The sequence below is a fragment of the Coregonus clupeaformis genome, chromosome 19, assembly GCF_020615455.1.
Source record: "Coregonus clupeaformis isolate EN_2021a chromosome 19, ASM2061545v1, whole genome shotgun sequence".
NCBI lineage: Eukaryota > Metazoa > Chordata > Actinopteri > Salmoniformes > Salmonidae > Coregonus > Coregonus clupeaformis.
This window is the reverse complement of record NC_059210.1, coordinates 30,549,572-30,563,488: the sequence shown is the minus strand read 5'-3', so window position 1 is coordinate 30,563,488 and position 13,917 is coordinate 30,549,572. Positions and strand designations below refer to the sequence as shown.

Below are 13,917 nucleotides of genomic sequence, written 5' to 3'. Positions count from 1 at the left end.
TGCAACAATAAATCTTTCCCATATCTTAGCCTGCTTCATAAAATCTTCACTGAGATTTCCAATCCAGAATACTGAAGACGAATCCATCTCCGTCATCATCGACAATTGGTAAACCCTTTCCTTTGGCATTTCTATCAGACAGCCGTCTGGTGTACATCTGATTGTACAGTTCAATTTACACAAGGCATCTCTTCCCAATAATGCAACAGGTGTATGTTCTGATACCAGTATGGGTATTTTAATTTTGTGATCTTTATAGCAGAGCTCAATTGGTTCCGTAAGAGGAATCAGCTGTTTTACTCCCTCAAATCCGATTGTCCTAACGAGTTGATTGGACATAGGGAGATGTGTAGCATCTTCAGGTCGCACACAGGTGAACGCAGCTCCGCTATCCGCCATTACTTCCAATGGTCGGTTGTTTATTTTCACCTCAATTGTTGGATCTCTTTCCGATCCTGACGCTACCAGCTGACACCCCCCTTTCGGATCATCTAGGCACCTCTAGAATCCTGGCTCCGGACCCCTGTAGGGGTTCACCGGTCCTCCCGATGCTTTTGACTGGCCCCTGTATCTTCCTCTGAAATTCCCTCTAAGGTCTCCTCCTGACCAATTACACTCACGGGCAAAGTGACCAACCTGTCCACAATTATAACACACATCTGGAGACGGCGGGAAGACTGGCTTACCTCTTCCTCTCCAATTCTGTGTCTGCCCAGAAATTGGCTGTGGGTATGAATTAACTGGTGCCGCCATTGGTGGCTGGGTACAATTGCGGTTGGAACTGTTCTGGTGGAAGCTGTGACAGCGCTTGTTGGTTCGGTGCACACGGACTCTGCATAACCAAAGCTTGTTTCTTCTCCTTTTTATTCTCTCCCAGTTGTATTAGATTCAGTTTTCGGAGAGTTTCTTCGTCCTGCTCTTTCTGGTTGAGTTCCTTCTTCCTGTACAGATCCACTTGATGAGCTATGTGATCTGTATAGACCCCTTTTGTCATGCTTCCAAGTCCAACCACTTCTGCCAGTTTGCTTCTTACTGGTGCGGGCAGTCCCATTTGCAGTTTAGCTCTCAAAATTGACTGCTCAATTTGACTCACATCTGGATCATTTCCAGTAATATTTCTCCACACTTGATGAACTCTTGACACATAGGCTCTCGGATTTTCTTGTTGTCCTAGTGGGTCAATCAGAATATTATCAGGATGCACATTTGTTGGAAATGTATCTTTCAATGCTCTCCACAGACGATTCCTACTTGCAGCCAACAATTCAGGATCGTTCACTGCCGTCCCAACATATCTCATGAGTCCAGCCCTCTGGAAGACTTCTTCCATATCCGGAATCCCAATGAGATTAGCCAACAGTCTCTTAACGTCTCCTATGGCAGACTGTGTTCCCACCGTAATTTCCTCCAATTTCGAAATCCAAGGATAGGCCCCATTCTGAAGAATAGGCAGCTTCTCAAGTATGTTCGACATATCGGTATTTTGCAACGGCTTATATTCAAAGTTTTGACCTCGAATGATAACTGGTACCATTTTGCTCGTGCTATCTTTCCTTGACCTTAATGCATATTTTGTCTCATCTTTTTCAGACTCTCTTCTCAGCTGTCTCTCCTTCCGTATGGTCAGCGTCTGAAGTTCTTCCTGTAACTCTCTTACTTCTCCTGCAGTCCTTGCACTCTTCAGTTCTGATAAGCATTGGTCTATATCTCCATCTATTTCTTCTGCAACAGTCTTTGCCGGAGAAACTCCTTTCGAATACGCAGCACCTTCAGTCTTCTCTTTATCGCTGTCTTCATCTTTGCTTCCCTCAGCACTTTCGAATATATTGTATCCTTCTTCTTCGAATCTTCCTCAGCACTGTAATATCTTGTATCCTTCTTCTTCAAACCTTCCTTACCCCTTCTCTCCGTTCTGGCCAACCTCCGTTTGATGACCGGATCATATCCACCCATGATCCCCTCTAAATCACTCTGATCATCATCGTCCTTCTCCAATTCCATCCTACTTAACCTCATACCACCCTTAGTTTTCAGACTTCTCATTTTCTTTCCACCTTTGGTGCTTGGATGCATTTTTACGGTCGTTTCTGCTTGTCCTCTCTCTATAATTTGTTCATCTTCATCTCTGATGTAATAATCCCCCCTGTTGGAGGATTACTGGAAGCTGAGGATAAGCATCCCTAAGCTCAACTTCCTTCTCATACGGTGGGGGTCTTCTCGCCGAATCCGTATGTGAGAAAGGTATACCGACCTCTACCCTCAGTTTCTCTGTCGACGTCTCTTCCTTTAGCTTTTTCTCCATACCTTTGCTTCCCCTGTCTTTGGTATCTTTCCTCAGTTTTTGTCCTTCATCTTCAAACAATTTAAGAACACCCAGCTCCCTTTGTCTCTTCTCTTTACGTCGTTCCTTTTGTTTTCCCTTCTTCTGATCTGCCTTGTAAATTGACAGAAGTACTTTCATGATGTTGATAACATCCGGATTAAGAGTCCCTTCCTCTGGCCAGGGTTGTTCAATGTCCGCCAACGCTTGTTCCATTTGCCGGATAATCTCGCAATACCCTTAACTAAAGGATTACTATGTTCGACTATATTAACCGGTGTAATAACTTTCATAGCCTTGCTATCCTTTCTCCCCATTGTAAGTCCTCTTTTATCTTTCTTTATTGTGAACTATTTATTTTAGCCTATATAGCCTATGGCTTCCCCCCCTTTAATTATTAATATAACCTAAACAACCCGATAGAATTATTATTTTTATTTTTTTTAAATATGAATAGTAAAAAAAAAATTAAAATATGAATAATAAAAAACTTTTCAAAATATGAATATTAAAAAATATGAATATTAAAAAAATTCTAAAAATCTGAATTTAAAATTTTTCCAAAAAATATGAATATTAAATTTTTTTGAAAAATATGAATAATTAAACAAATTAAAATATGAATATTAAAATTTTAATCAAAAATAAACCCCCCTAAAAAAAATCAATTAAATTATTCAATTAAAATTTTAATTAACAACCATGAATAATTATGAATAATTAAGACCAATTTTTATTTCTACACCTATTTTACCAATTTAGGACCCACTTACCTTAACCCCTCCGGAAAGTGAATACCAGTAGTCAACTTCCACAGCAATCCAAACAACATGGAATTCCAATCTACAACACCATCACCCCAATAAATTCCATTGTTTAATCTGCACCCAAGTATTTTACTATCACAGAATAAAACAATATGCACCCAAGTATTTTACTATCACAGAATAAAACAATATGCACCCAAGTATTTTAATATCACAGAATAAAATCCTCTGTAGCTCAGCTGTAACGCTCTTGTACGCAATTTCTCTTTTAAATAAAAACTTCCAATCTACAACAATACCACACCAATATAAACCATTGTTTAATATGAACCCAAATATTTCAATATCACAGAATAATGTCAGTACCTGCTTTCCAACCGAATCCCCCAGTCAGGCCCAGTAATGCACAGAGACCCAAAACTGCAACTTTTATTCCCTGATCAGTCCGTTGCCAAGCGTGTAAGAGAGTATCATTGCATCCAACATCCTAGGGAAAGATTTTGTAGACAAAAAAGCACTAGCCTGATTTGGAATGATCCTCTGCCTGCGTCACACCTTGTCACGTCACGTCACGTCACGCACACGTTAGCCCCCCTCTCTCTCCTTCGCTCCGTTCTATAGCCTCATATAACAAGGGAAGAAAACGGTACAGACCAGCATTTAAAGTTTATACACTTAACCAAGTTATTACATTCAATATTCCCCACTCATATTTGCTACAAAACTGAACCCAGGAAGAAATAAATAGCTCAAAACATTTTAAAACCTGACCCCAGGAATAAATAGATCGCTCAAAACATTTTAATTTTATTTTAATCCGTCATTCAAATCAATGCATTATACTTCGTCAACATATATTCAATTTATAAATTTACTACATCTCTACAAATAGTTTAACGTTCACATAACCGTTAATTTAACAATTTTAAAAGAGTCATGTTCACCTTTCTTTTCGGTAGCCATTAAACCCCTAAAAGGGAAACCCCAAACAATCATATGACCTTACGCCACCATTTTGTTTCGTAGGGCTCAGCACGACCGCATGTCGTAGCTCTCGCCCTGTAAAATCACACGCATGCGCACATCCAATCAAAACCACATTTTCACCTCCACGAAACGGATACCAGTCCAGCTGTACCTTTCGTTCCCCTCCTAGTCAAACAACATTTAACAGCGCTCACAAAACATACAACCTGACTTACAGACAGTGACAAGTTTAAGAGACTTTAATCCATCGCAATGGAATCTCTAAGGATATCCGTTAGCATGTAGCATGCAACACAATTAGCATTAGCAGTTAGCATTAGCCTGAGGTACACTGTGACACAAAACCCAGTTAGCATTTAGCCTTAAGCATTAGCATTAGCATTTAACCACGATGTACCACGTGGCCCGAACCATACAATCAAGCCTTAGCCACGAGGCACCACGTGGCCTGAAACAACCCAGCCTTAGCTTCAGCCTCTAGCCCCACAGTGAAATAGGGTGCAGGCCAGGCAGCAGGCTGTTAGCCAACCTGCCAGCTTAGTGGAGTCTGCCAATAGCACAGTCAGTGTAGTCAGCTCAGCCATACCCATTGAGACTGTGTCTGTGCCTCGACCTAGGTTGGGCAAAACTAAACATGGCGGTGTTCACCCTAGCAATCTTATTAGGATAAAGACCTCCTCCATTCCTGCCATTATTGAAAGAGATCGTGATACCTCACATCTCAAAATAGGGTTACTTAATGTTAGATCCCTCACTTCAAAGGCAGTCATAGTCAATGAACTAATCACTGATCATAATCTCGATGTGATTGGCCTGACTGAAACATGGCTTAAGCCTGATGAATTTGCTGTGTTAAATGAGGCCTCACCTCCTGGTTACACTAGTGACCATATTCCCCGTGCATCCCGCAAAGGCGGAGGTGTTGCTAACATTTACGATAGCAAATTTCAATTTACAAAAAAAAATGGCGTTTTCATCTTTTGAGCTTCTAGTCATGAAATCTATGCAGCCTACTCAATCACTTTTTATAGCTACTGTTTACAGGCCTCCTGGGCCATATACAGCGTTCCTCTCGGAGTTTCCTGAATTCCTATCAGACCTTGTAGTCATAGCAGATCATATTCTAATTTTTGGTGATTTTAATATTCACATGGAGAAGTCCACAGACCCACTCCAAAAGTCTTTCGGAGCCATTATCGACTCAGTGGGTTTTGTCCAACATGTCTCTGGACCTACTCACTGCCACAGTCATACTCTGGACCTAGTTTTGTCCCATGGAATAAATGTTGTAGATCTTAATGTTTTTCCACAAAATCCTGGACTATCGGACCACCATTTTATTACATTTGCAATCGCAACAAATAATCTGCTCAGACCCCAACCAAGGAGCATCAAAAGTCGTACTATAAATTCTCAAACAACACAAAAATTCATTGATGCCCTTCCAGACTCCTTCTGCCTACCCAAGGATGTCAGAGGACAAAAATCAGTTAACCACTTAACTGAGGAACTCAATTTAACCTTGCGCAATACCCTAGATGCAGTTGCACCCCTAAAAACGAAAAACATTTGTCATAAGAAACTAGCTCCCTGGTATACAGAAAATACCCGAGCTTTGAAGCAAGCTTCCAGGAAATTGGAACGGAAATGGCGCCACACCAAACTGGAAGTCTTCCGACTAGCTTGGAAAGACAGTACCGTGCAGTACCGAAGAGCCCTCACTGCTGCTCGATCATCCTACTTTTCCAACTTAATTGAGGAAAATAAGAACAATCCAAAATTTCTTTTTGATACTGTTGCAAAGCTAACTAAAAAGCAGCATTCCCCAAGAGAGGATGGCTTTCACTTCAGCAGTGATAAATTCATGAACTTCTTTGAGGAAAAGATCATGACCATTAGAAAGCAAATTACGGACTCCTCTTTGAATCTGCGTATTCCTCCAGGGCTTAGCTGTCCTGGATCTGCACAGCTCTGCGAGGGCCTGGGATCGGGAGAGACACTTAAGTGTTTTAGTACTATATCTCTTGACACAATGATGAAAATAATCATGGCCTCTAAACCTTCAAGCTGCATACTGGATCCTATTCCTACTAAACTGCTGAAGGAGCTGCTTCCTGTGCTTGGCCCTCCTATGTTGAACATAATAAACAGCTCTCTATCCACCGGATGTGTACCAAACTCACTAAAAGTGGCAGTGATAAAGCCTCTCTTGAAAAAGCCAAACCTTGACCCGGAAAATATAAAAAACTATCGGCCTATATCGAATCTTCCATTCCTCTCAAAAATTTTAGAAAAAGCTGTTGCGCAGCAACTTCACTGCCTTTCTGAAGACAAACAATGTATACGGAAATGCTTCAGTCTGGTTTTAGACCCCATCATAGCACTGAGACTGCACTTGTGAAGGTGGTAAATGACCTTTTAATGGCGTCAGACCGAGGCTCTGCATCTGTCCTCGTGCTACTAGACCTTAGTGCTGCCTTTGACACCATCGATCACCACATTCTTTTGGAGAGACTGGAAACCCAAATTGGTCTACACGGACAAGTTCTGGCCTGGTTTAGATCCTACCTGTCGGAAAGATATCAGTTTGTCTCTGTGAATGGTCTGTCCTCCGACAAATCAACTGTACATTTCGGTGTTCCTCAAGGTTCCGTTTTAGGACCACTATTGTTTTCACTATATATTTTACCTCTTGGGGATGTTATTCGAAAACATAATGTTAACTTTCACTGCTATGCGGATGACACACAGCTGTACATTTCAATGAAACATGGTGAAGCCCCCAAAAATTGCCCTCGCTAGAAGCCTGTGTTTCAGACATAAGGAAGTGGATGGCTGAAAACTTTTTACTTTTAAACTCGGACAAAACAGAGATGCTTGTTCTAGGTCCCAAGAAACAAAGAGATCTTCTGTTAAATCTGACAATTCATCTAGATGGTTGTAAAGTCGTCTCAAATAAAACTGTGAAGGACCTCGGTGTTACTCTTGACCCTGATCTCTCTTTTGACGAACATATCAAGACTGTTTCAAGGACAGCTTTTTTCCATCTACGTAACATTGCAAAAATCAGAAATTTTCTGTCCAAAAATGATGCAGAAAAATTAATCCATGCATTTGTTACTTCTAGGTTAGACTACTGCAATGCTCTATTTTCCGGCTACCCGGATAAAGCACTAAATAAACTTCAGTTAGTGCTAAATACGGCTGCTAGAATCCTGACTAGAACCAAGAAATTTGATCATATTACTCCAGTGCTAGCTTCCCTACACTGGCTTCCTGTTAAGGCAAGGGCTGATTTCAAGGTTTTACTGTTAACCTATAAAGCGTTACATGGGCTTGCTCCTACCTATCTTTCCGAGTTGGTCCTGCCGTACATACCAATACGTACGCTACGGTCACAAGACGCAGAGCCTCCTAATTGTCCCTAGAATTTCTAAGCAAACAGCGGGAGGCAGGGCTTTCTCCTATAGATCTCCATTTTTATGGAACAGTCTGCCTACCCATGTGAGAGACGCAGACTCGGTCTCAACCTTTAAGTCTTTACTGAAGACTTATCTCTTCAGTAGGTCATATGATTGAGTGTAGTCTGGCCCAGGAGTGTGAAGGTGAACGGAAAGGCTGGAGCAACGAACAGCCCTTGCTGTCTCTGCCGGGCCGGTTCCCCTCTCCACTGGGGTTCTCTGCCTCTAACCCTGTTGCAGGGGCTGAGTCACTGGCTTGCTGGTGCTCTTTCATGCCGTCCCTGGGAGGGGTGCGTCACTTGAGTGGGTTGAGTTACTGACGTGATCTTCCTGTCTGGGTTGGCGCCCCCCCCTTGGTTTGTGCTGTGGTGGAGACCTCTGTGGGCTATACTCGGCCTTGTCTCAGGATTGTAAGTTGGTGGTTGGGGATATCCCTCTAGTGGTGCGGGGGCTGTGCTTTGGCGGAGTGGGTGGGGTTATATCCTTCCTGTTTGGCCCTGTCCGGGGTTTCTTCGGATGGGGCCACAGTGTCTCCGGACCGCTCCTGTCTCAGCCTCCAGTATTTATGCTGCAGTAGTTTATGTGTCGGGGGGCTGGGGTTAGTTGGTTATACCTGGAGTACTTCTCCTGTCTTATCCAGTGTCCTGTGTGAATTTAAGTATGCTCTCTCTCAATTCTCTCGTTCTCTCTTTCTCTCTGAGAACCTGAGCCCTAGGACCATACGTCAGGACTACCGGGCATGATGACACCTTGCTGTCCCCAGTCCGCCTGGCCTTGCTGCTATTCCAGTTTCAACTGTTCTGCCTGCGGCTCCGAAACCCCCTACCTGTCCCAGACCTGCTGTTTTCAACTCTTTAATGATCGGCTATGAAAAGCCAACTGAGAGACCTGAGCCCTAGGACCATACGTCGGGACTACCGTCCGTGGTGACTCCTTGCTGTCCCCAGTCCGCCTGGCCTTGCTGCTATTCCAGTTTCAACTGTTCTGCCTGCGGTTATGGAACCCCTACCTGTCCCAGACCTGCTGTTTTCAACTCTTAATGATCGGCTATGAAAAGCCAACTGAGATTTATTCCTGATTATTATTTGACCATGCTTGTCACTTATGAACATTTTTGAACATCTTGGCATGGTTCTGTTATAATCTCCACCCGGCACAGCCAGAAGAGGACTGGCCACCCCTCATAGCCTGGTTCCTCTCTAGGTTTCTTCCTAGGCTTTCGCCTTTCTAGGGAGTTTTTCCTAGCCACCGTGCTTCTACACCTGCATTACTAGCTGTTTGGGGTTTTAGGCTGGGTTTCTGTACAGCACTTCGAGATATTAGCTGATGTAAGAAGGGCTATATAAAATAAAATTGATTGAAAATTGATTGATAGCCAACTGCGGCCTACTAGCTATACAAATGAACACCCCGCACCGTGGCCAAATCATTGTCTATCAGTAATATCTCCTTCTAACTTTGTGTTGCCGTAAGTTCTGGATAATCATAGAGAGGTTACCCCAAGCATTATAGTTCGTCAACCATACGATGAGTATATAACATACATATAATTCGTCCAGCTTAATAATTCCCAGAATTAACCATACACCACATAACGCGTTGCAAGGATTTTATGGCCCATTCCTAAAGAATCGCCTCGATTCGAGGGCTTTTCCAGATCCCCCGGTGCCCTAATTATGCAGACGTCTTCCAACCTTTATTCTCTACCAATCCATTGTCCTAAACATGCTATTATTCCCCGTTACCCATCAACCAAATTTAGAATATTTGTTATCAGACTCCTAATCGACAACAACACCCCACATCAACCATGACCCAAGTACTTTTAACTGTACACCGTCAAAGCCCTCTCATGAATCAGCGGGATAACCAATGGCCAAATTTCTTTGTGAGTAATCTCTCACCTTTAGAGCCGGCTTGGCCAGTAGTCAACTCGCGAATCCAGGAAAGGGACCAACAACGATGCAATCAATATCTCAGCGGAGCCTCCATTTGTAGTGTAGGTTATTCGTAGGTGTTATCGTCAATCAAGGAGTCTGCTTAGACTGGATCGTGTTCAAAGGCCTTTATTCAAACCACGAGGTTCCAGCGTAAGTACGGACACAATATCCGGAGAACCAGACCCCAAATAAATCTTGCTGTATTCTAACTCTCCGTCGTTGCTCCCCCCTTTATATAGCCTTCCAAGAGTTGAATAGCTCCCTCTACTGTTCAATCCCCGTATCTTACCACCCACTTCCTGTTTGTCATATGTGACGTCACGCTAAAACCTTCCCTCTTGATAGCAATAATCAACCTTCCATTTCTTCATGAAAAACCGTTAACAAAGACATAATTTTAATATACTACACGGGCTTGGGCTCAAATGCGTATACATAAGCCCTAATATCCCTAAGGGTGTTTTGAATTAATCATCACCTTAGAAAGCACTGTCCATTTCGTTGTGTTAGGCTTTGAAACAACATCCACAACAACCATGTTTTCCACTGTTGTTGAACTTCTTTCTTCAAAATGATCAATCAAATTGAGGTGAATATTAAAAGCACATACTGTTTTGATGATAAGTGTTTGATGTGATTTTCGATTGCAATGAGTGGTTAGAGAGACAATAGAGCCCTGAGTACCAGACCATTAGCGACTTGATGATTGTTAGCGAGTTGGGTACTCCCAACTCATGTCCAGAGTGCACAAGGGGAGATTACCGTGACTCAAAGGTCAGGTGGAATTTTACTGCGGTCATGACTCAATACTGCCGGTGTGGCGGTAATACGGTCACCGCAACAGCCCTACTCATGACTGTTGGCTGCTTTTCTCTCAACTCTGTTTGTGCATTTGTCTGTTAGCTAGCTAAATAGCAGCGATTGGTTGTGGTAACGGAGGTCAACTCGAAACTACGGTAGTCAGTTAACGTTAGCCTGCATCTACCATGGGAAAGTGCAAATTCGATGAGAACTGTTTGGAGAACAGTAACTTTGCTTCATGGTTGAAATCAGTTGAAAGGAATCAACACGAAGCCCGCTGTATCTTTTGCAAGAAGTCCTTCAAACTTAGCACAATGGGAATTAAAGCTGTAGAATCCCATATGCAGTGTGAAAAATACATAAACGTGAAAAGCTGCAAAACACCCGCATTTTCAGTTCTGTTCAGTCATCTCCACCTCAGTACCACAGACAACATTCCCAAGTACAGCCAGTAACGTTAGCTCTGCTCCAACAACTTCGTTGCCGGGAACCGGCAGCATCAAGCGATCTCCGAAAATCGTTTGGCACACTAAAAGCGGAGGTGCTGTGGCGTCTAAATACCATGGCGAGGCATCAGCCCTATAATGCCATTGAGGGAGTTGGAGAGGTCTTTCAGGCGATGTTCCCTGACTCATAAATCGGCAAGACATTTACATGCGGGAAGGACAAGACCGATTACATTACACAATTTGGATTGGCCCCTTAAATAAAAAAAGAGCTAATCGCCAATGTAAACAAGGGCACGTTTGTATTGATGTTTGATGAAAGCCTCAACCAGACAACAAAAAGTAAACTGGACCTGCATGTATGCTATTGGGAGGGAGATCACGTTCAGTCAAGGTACAGTACCTGGGGTCGCAGTTTTACTGCAACATTTCAAAGTAAGTAATCAATCGATTTAATTATTGTTAATGTTATTTATATAATTTATTAGCAAATGTTAGTTAATTGTTACTGTTACATTCACATTGTTTTGCTCATTAGCTAATTATGGTAATGTATCAGGATCTATTCAAACAGTAGCATAGAGAAATCTAACAAAAATGCCATTAATAGCAATAAGGCTATGCAATATCTTTTGTTGCCTCAATTTGGTCAGTAGAGTAGACGTGGCTACTTGAAATATTATGTGTAATTAGATATTTGAACAAACCATAATTATATTATATTATGATGTTGTGTAGGGTACCTAATTTAAAGGTGTGAAGTGTTTGAGTGGTGATGTGTTGTATAGACGGTGATGTTTTACATTGAAGCCTAAGCTTATCATACATCGTATTCTCATATCTCAGCAGTGTACGGAGCCTGGTGTCCATCTTCATGGATGGACCCAATGTCAATAGGAAATTATTTGAGCTCCAGCAGCAAGAGCACGCTGAACAATATGGTGGTGCTTAGCTGGTTGTTGTGGGGAGCTGCGGCCTCAACACACTACACAACACTTTCAAATGTGGCTTCTCCATGTGGCAGCTGAAAAAGGTTCTGAGGGCCATGCACATTCTTTTCCACAATGTGCCAGCAAGGAGGAAGGACTACACTGCTCTCACCAAATCCTCGGTCTTCACGTTACCATTCTGTGGCCACCAGTGAATTGAGAACCTGCTTGTGGAATTTGTATTTGTATTTGTATTTATTGTTGAATGTCCTTTATTATGGATCCCCATTGGCAGCAGCAACTCTTCCCGGGGTCCAGCAAAATTAAGGCAGTTCATACAATTTTAAAAACACTACAATACATTTCACAGATTTCACAACACACTGTGTGCCCTCAGGCCCCTACTCCACCACTACCACATATCTACAGTACAAAATCAATGTGTACGTGTGTGTATAGTGCGTATGTTATCGTGTGTGTGTGTATGCATGTGTCTGTGCCTATGTTTGTGTTGCTTCACAGTTCCATAAGGTGTTTTTTTATCTTTTTTTGTAAATCTAATTTTACCACTGGTATCAGTTACTTGAAGTGGAATAGAGTTCCATGTAGTCATGTCTCTATGTAGTACTGTGCGCCTCCTATAGTCTGTTCTGGACTTGGGGACTGTGAAGAGACATCTGGTGGCTTGTCTTGTGGGGTATGCATGGATGTCGTGTAGCTCAGTTGGTAGAGCATGGCGCTCGCAACGCCAGGGTTGTGGGTTCGATTCCCACGGGGGGCCAGTATGAAAAATGAGAGCGTCTGCTAAATGACTAAAATGTAAATGTAAAATGTGTCAACATGTCAAGACCTCTCACAAGCAGTGATGAAGTCAATCTCTCCTCCACTTTGAGCCAGGAGAGATTGACATTAATATTTTTTATATTAGCTCTCTGTGTACATCCAAGGGCCAGCCGTGCTGCCCTGTTCTAAGCCAATTGCAATTTTCATAAGTCCTTTTTTGTGGCACCTGGCCACACGAATGAACAGTAGTTCAGGCGTGACAAAACTAGGGCCTGTAGGACCTGCCTTGTTGATAGTGCTGTTAAGAAGGTAGAGCAGCACTTTATTATGGACATACTTCTCCCCATCTTAGCTACTGTTGTATCAATATGTTTTGACCATGACAGTTTACAATCCAGGGTTACTCCAAGCAGTTTAGTCAACTCAACTTGCTCAATTTCCACATTATTTATTACAGGATTTAGTTGAGGTTTAGGGTTTAGTGAATGATTTGTTCCAAATACAATGCTTTTAGTTTTAGAAATATTTAGGACTAACTTATTCCTTGCCACCCACTCTGAAACTAACTGCAACTCTTTAAGTGTTGCAGTCATTTCAGTCGCTGTAGTAGCTGACATGTATAGTGTTAAGTCATCCGCATACATAGAGAGTCTGGCTTTACTCAAAGCCAGTGGCATGTCATTAGTAAAGATTGAAAAAAGTAATGGGTCTAAACAGCTACCCTGGGAAATTCCTGATTCTACCTGGATTATGTTGGAGAGGCTTCCACTAAAGAACACCCTCTGTGTTCTGTTAGACAGATAACTCTGTATCCACAATATAGCAGGTGGAGTAAAGCCATAACACATACATTTTTCCAGCAGCAGACTATGATCGATAATGTCAAAAGCAGCACTGAAGTCTAACAAAACAGCCCCCACAATCTTTTTATCATCAATTTCTCTCAGCCAAACATCAGTCATTTGTGTAAGTGCTGTGCTTGTTGAATGCCCTCAATCTCACACAAATTATCAACGAACCTACCAGGTACAACCCTAAATCCGTAAACATGGGTACCCTCATAGATATCATCCTGACTAACTTACCCTCTAAATACACCTCCGCTGTCTTCAACCAGGATCTCAGCGATCACTGCCTCATTGCCTGCGTCCGTAACGGGTCCGCGGTCAAACGACCACCCCTCATCACTGTCAAACTCTCCCTAAAACACTTTAGCAAGCAGGCCTTCCTAATTGACCTGGCCCAGGTATCCTGGATGGATATAGATCTCATTCCGTCAGTAGAAGATGCCTGGTTGTTCTTTTAAAAGTAATTTCCTCTCAATCTTAAATAAACATGCCCCATTCAAAAAATACAGAACTAAGAACAGATATAGCCCCTGGTTCTCCTCAGACTTGACTGCCCTTGACCAGCACAAAAACATCCTGTGGCGTACTGCATTAGCATCGAATAGCCCCCGCGATATGCAACTTTTCAGGGAAGT

General features: G+C 42.5%; 1 non-coding gene across 1 annotated transcript; it reads left to right on the top strand.

The window, feature by feature from the left end:
• The first annotated feature begins 12,363 nt into the window (after window positions 1-12,363).
• trnaa-cgc lies at window positions 12,364-12,433 on the top strand. The gene has a single exon. It is a non-coding gene; the product is annotated as a tRNA-Ala (tRNA).
• Window positions 12,434-13,917: the final 1,484 nt, after the last annotated feature.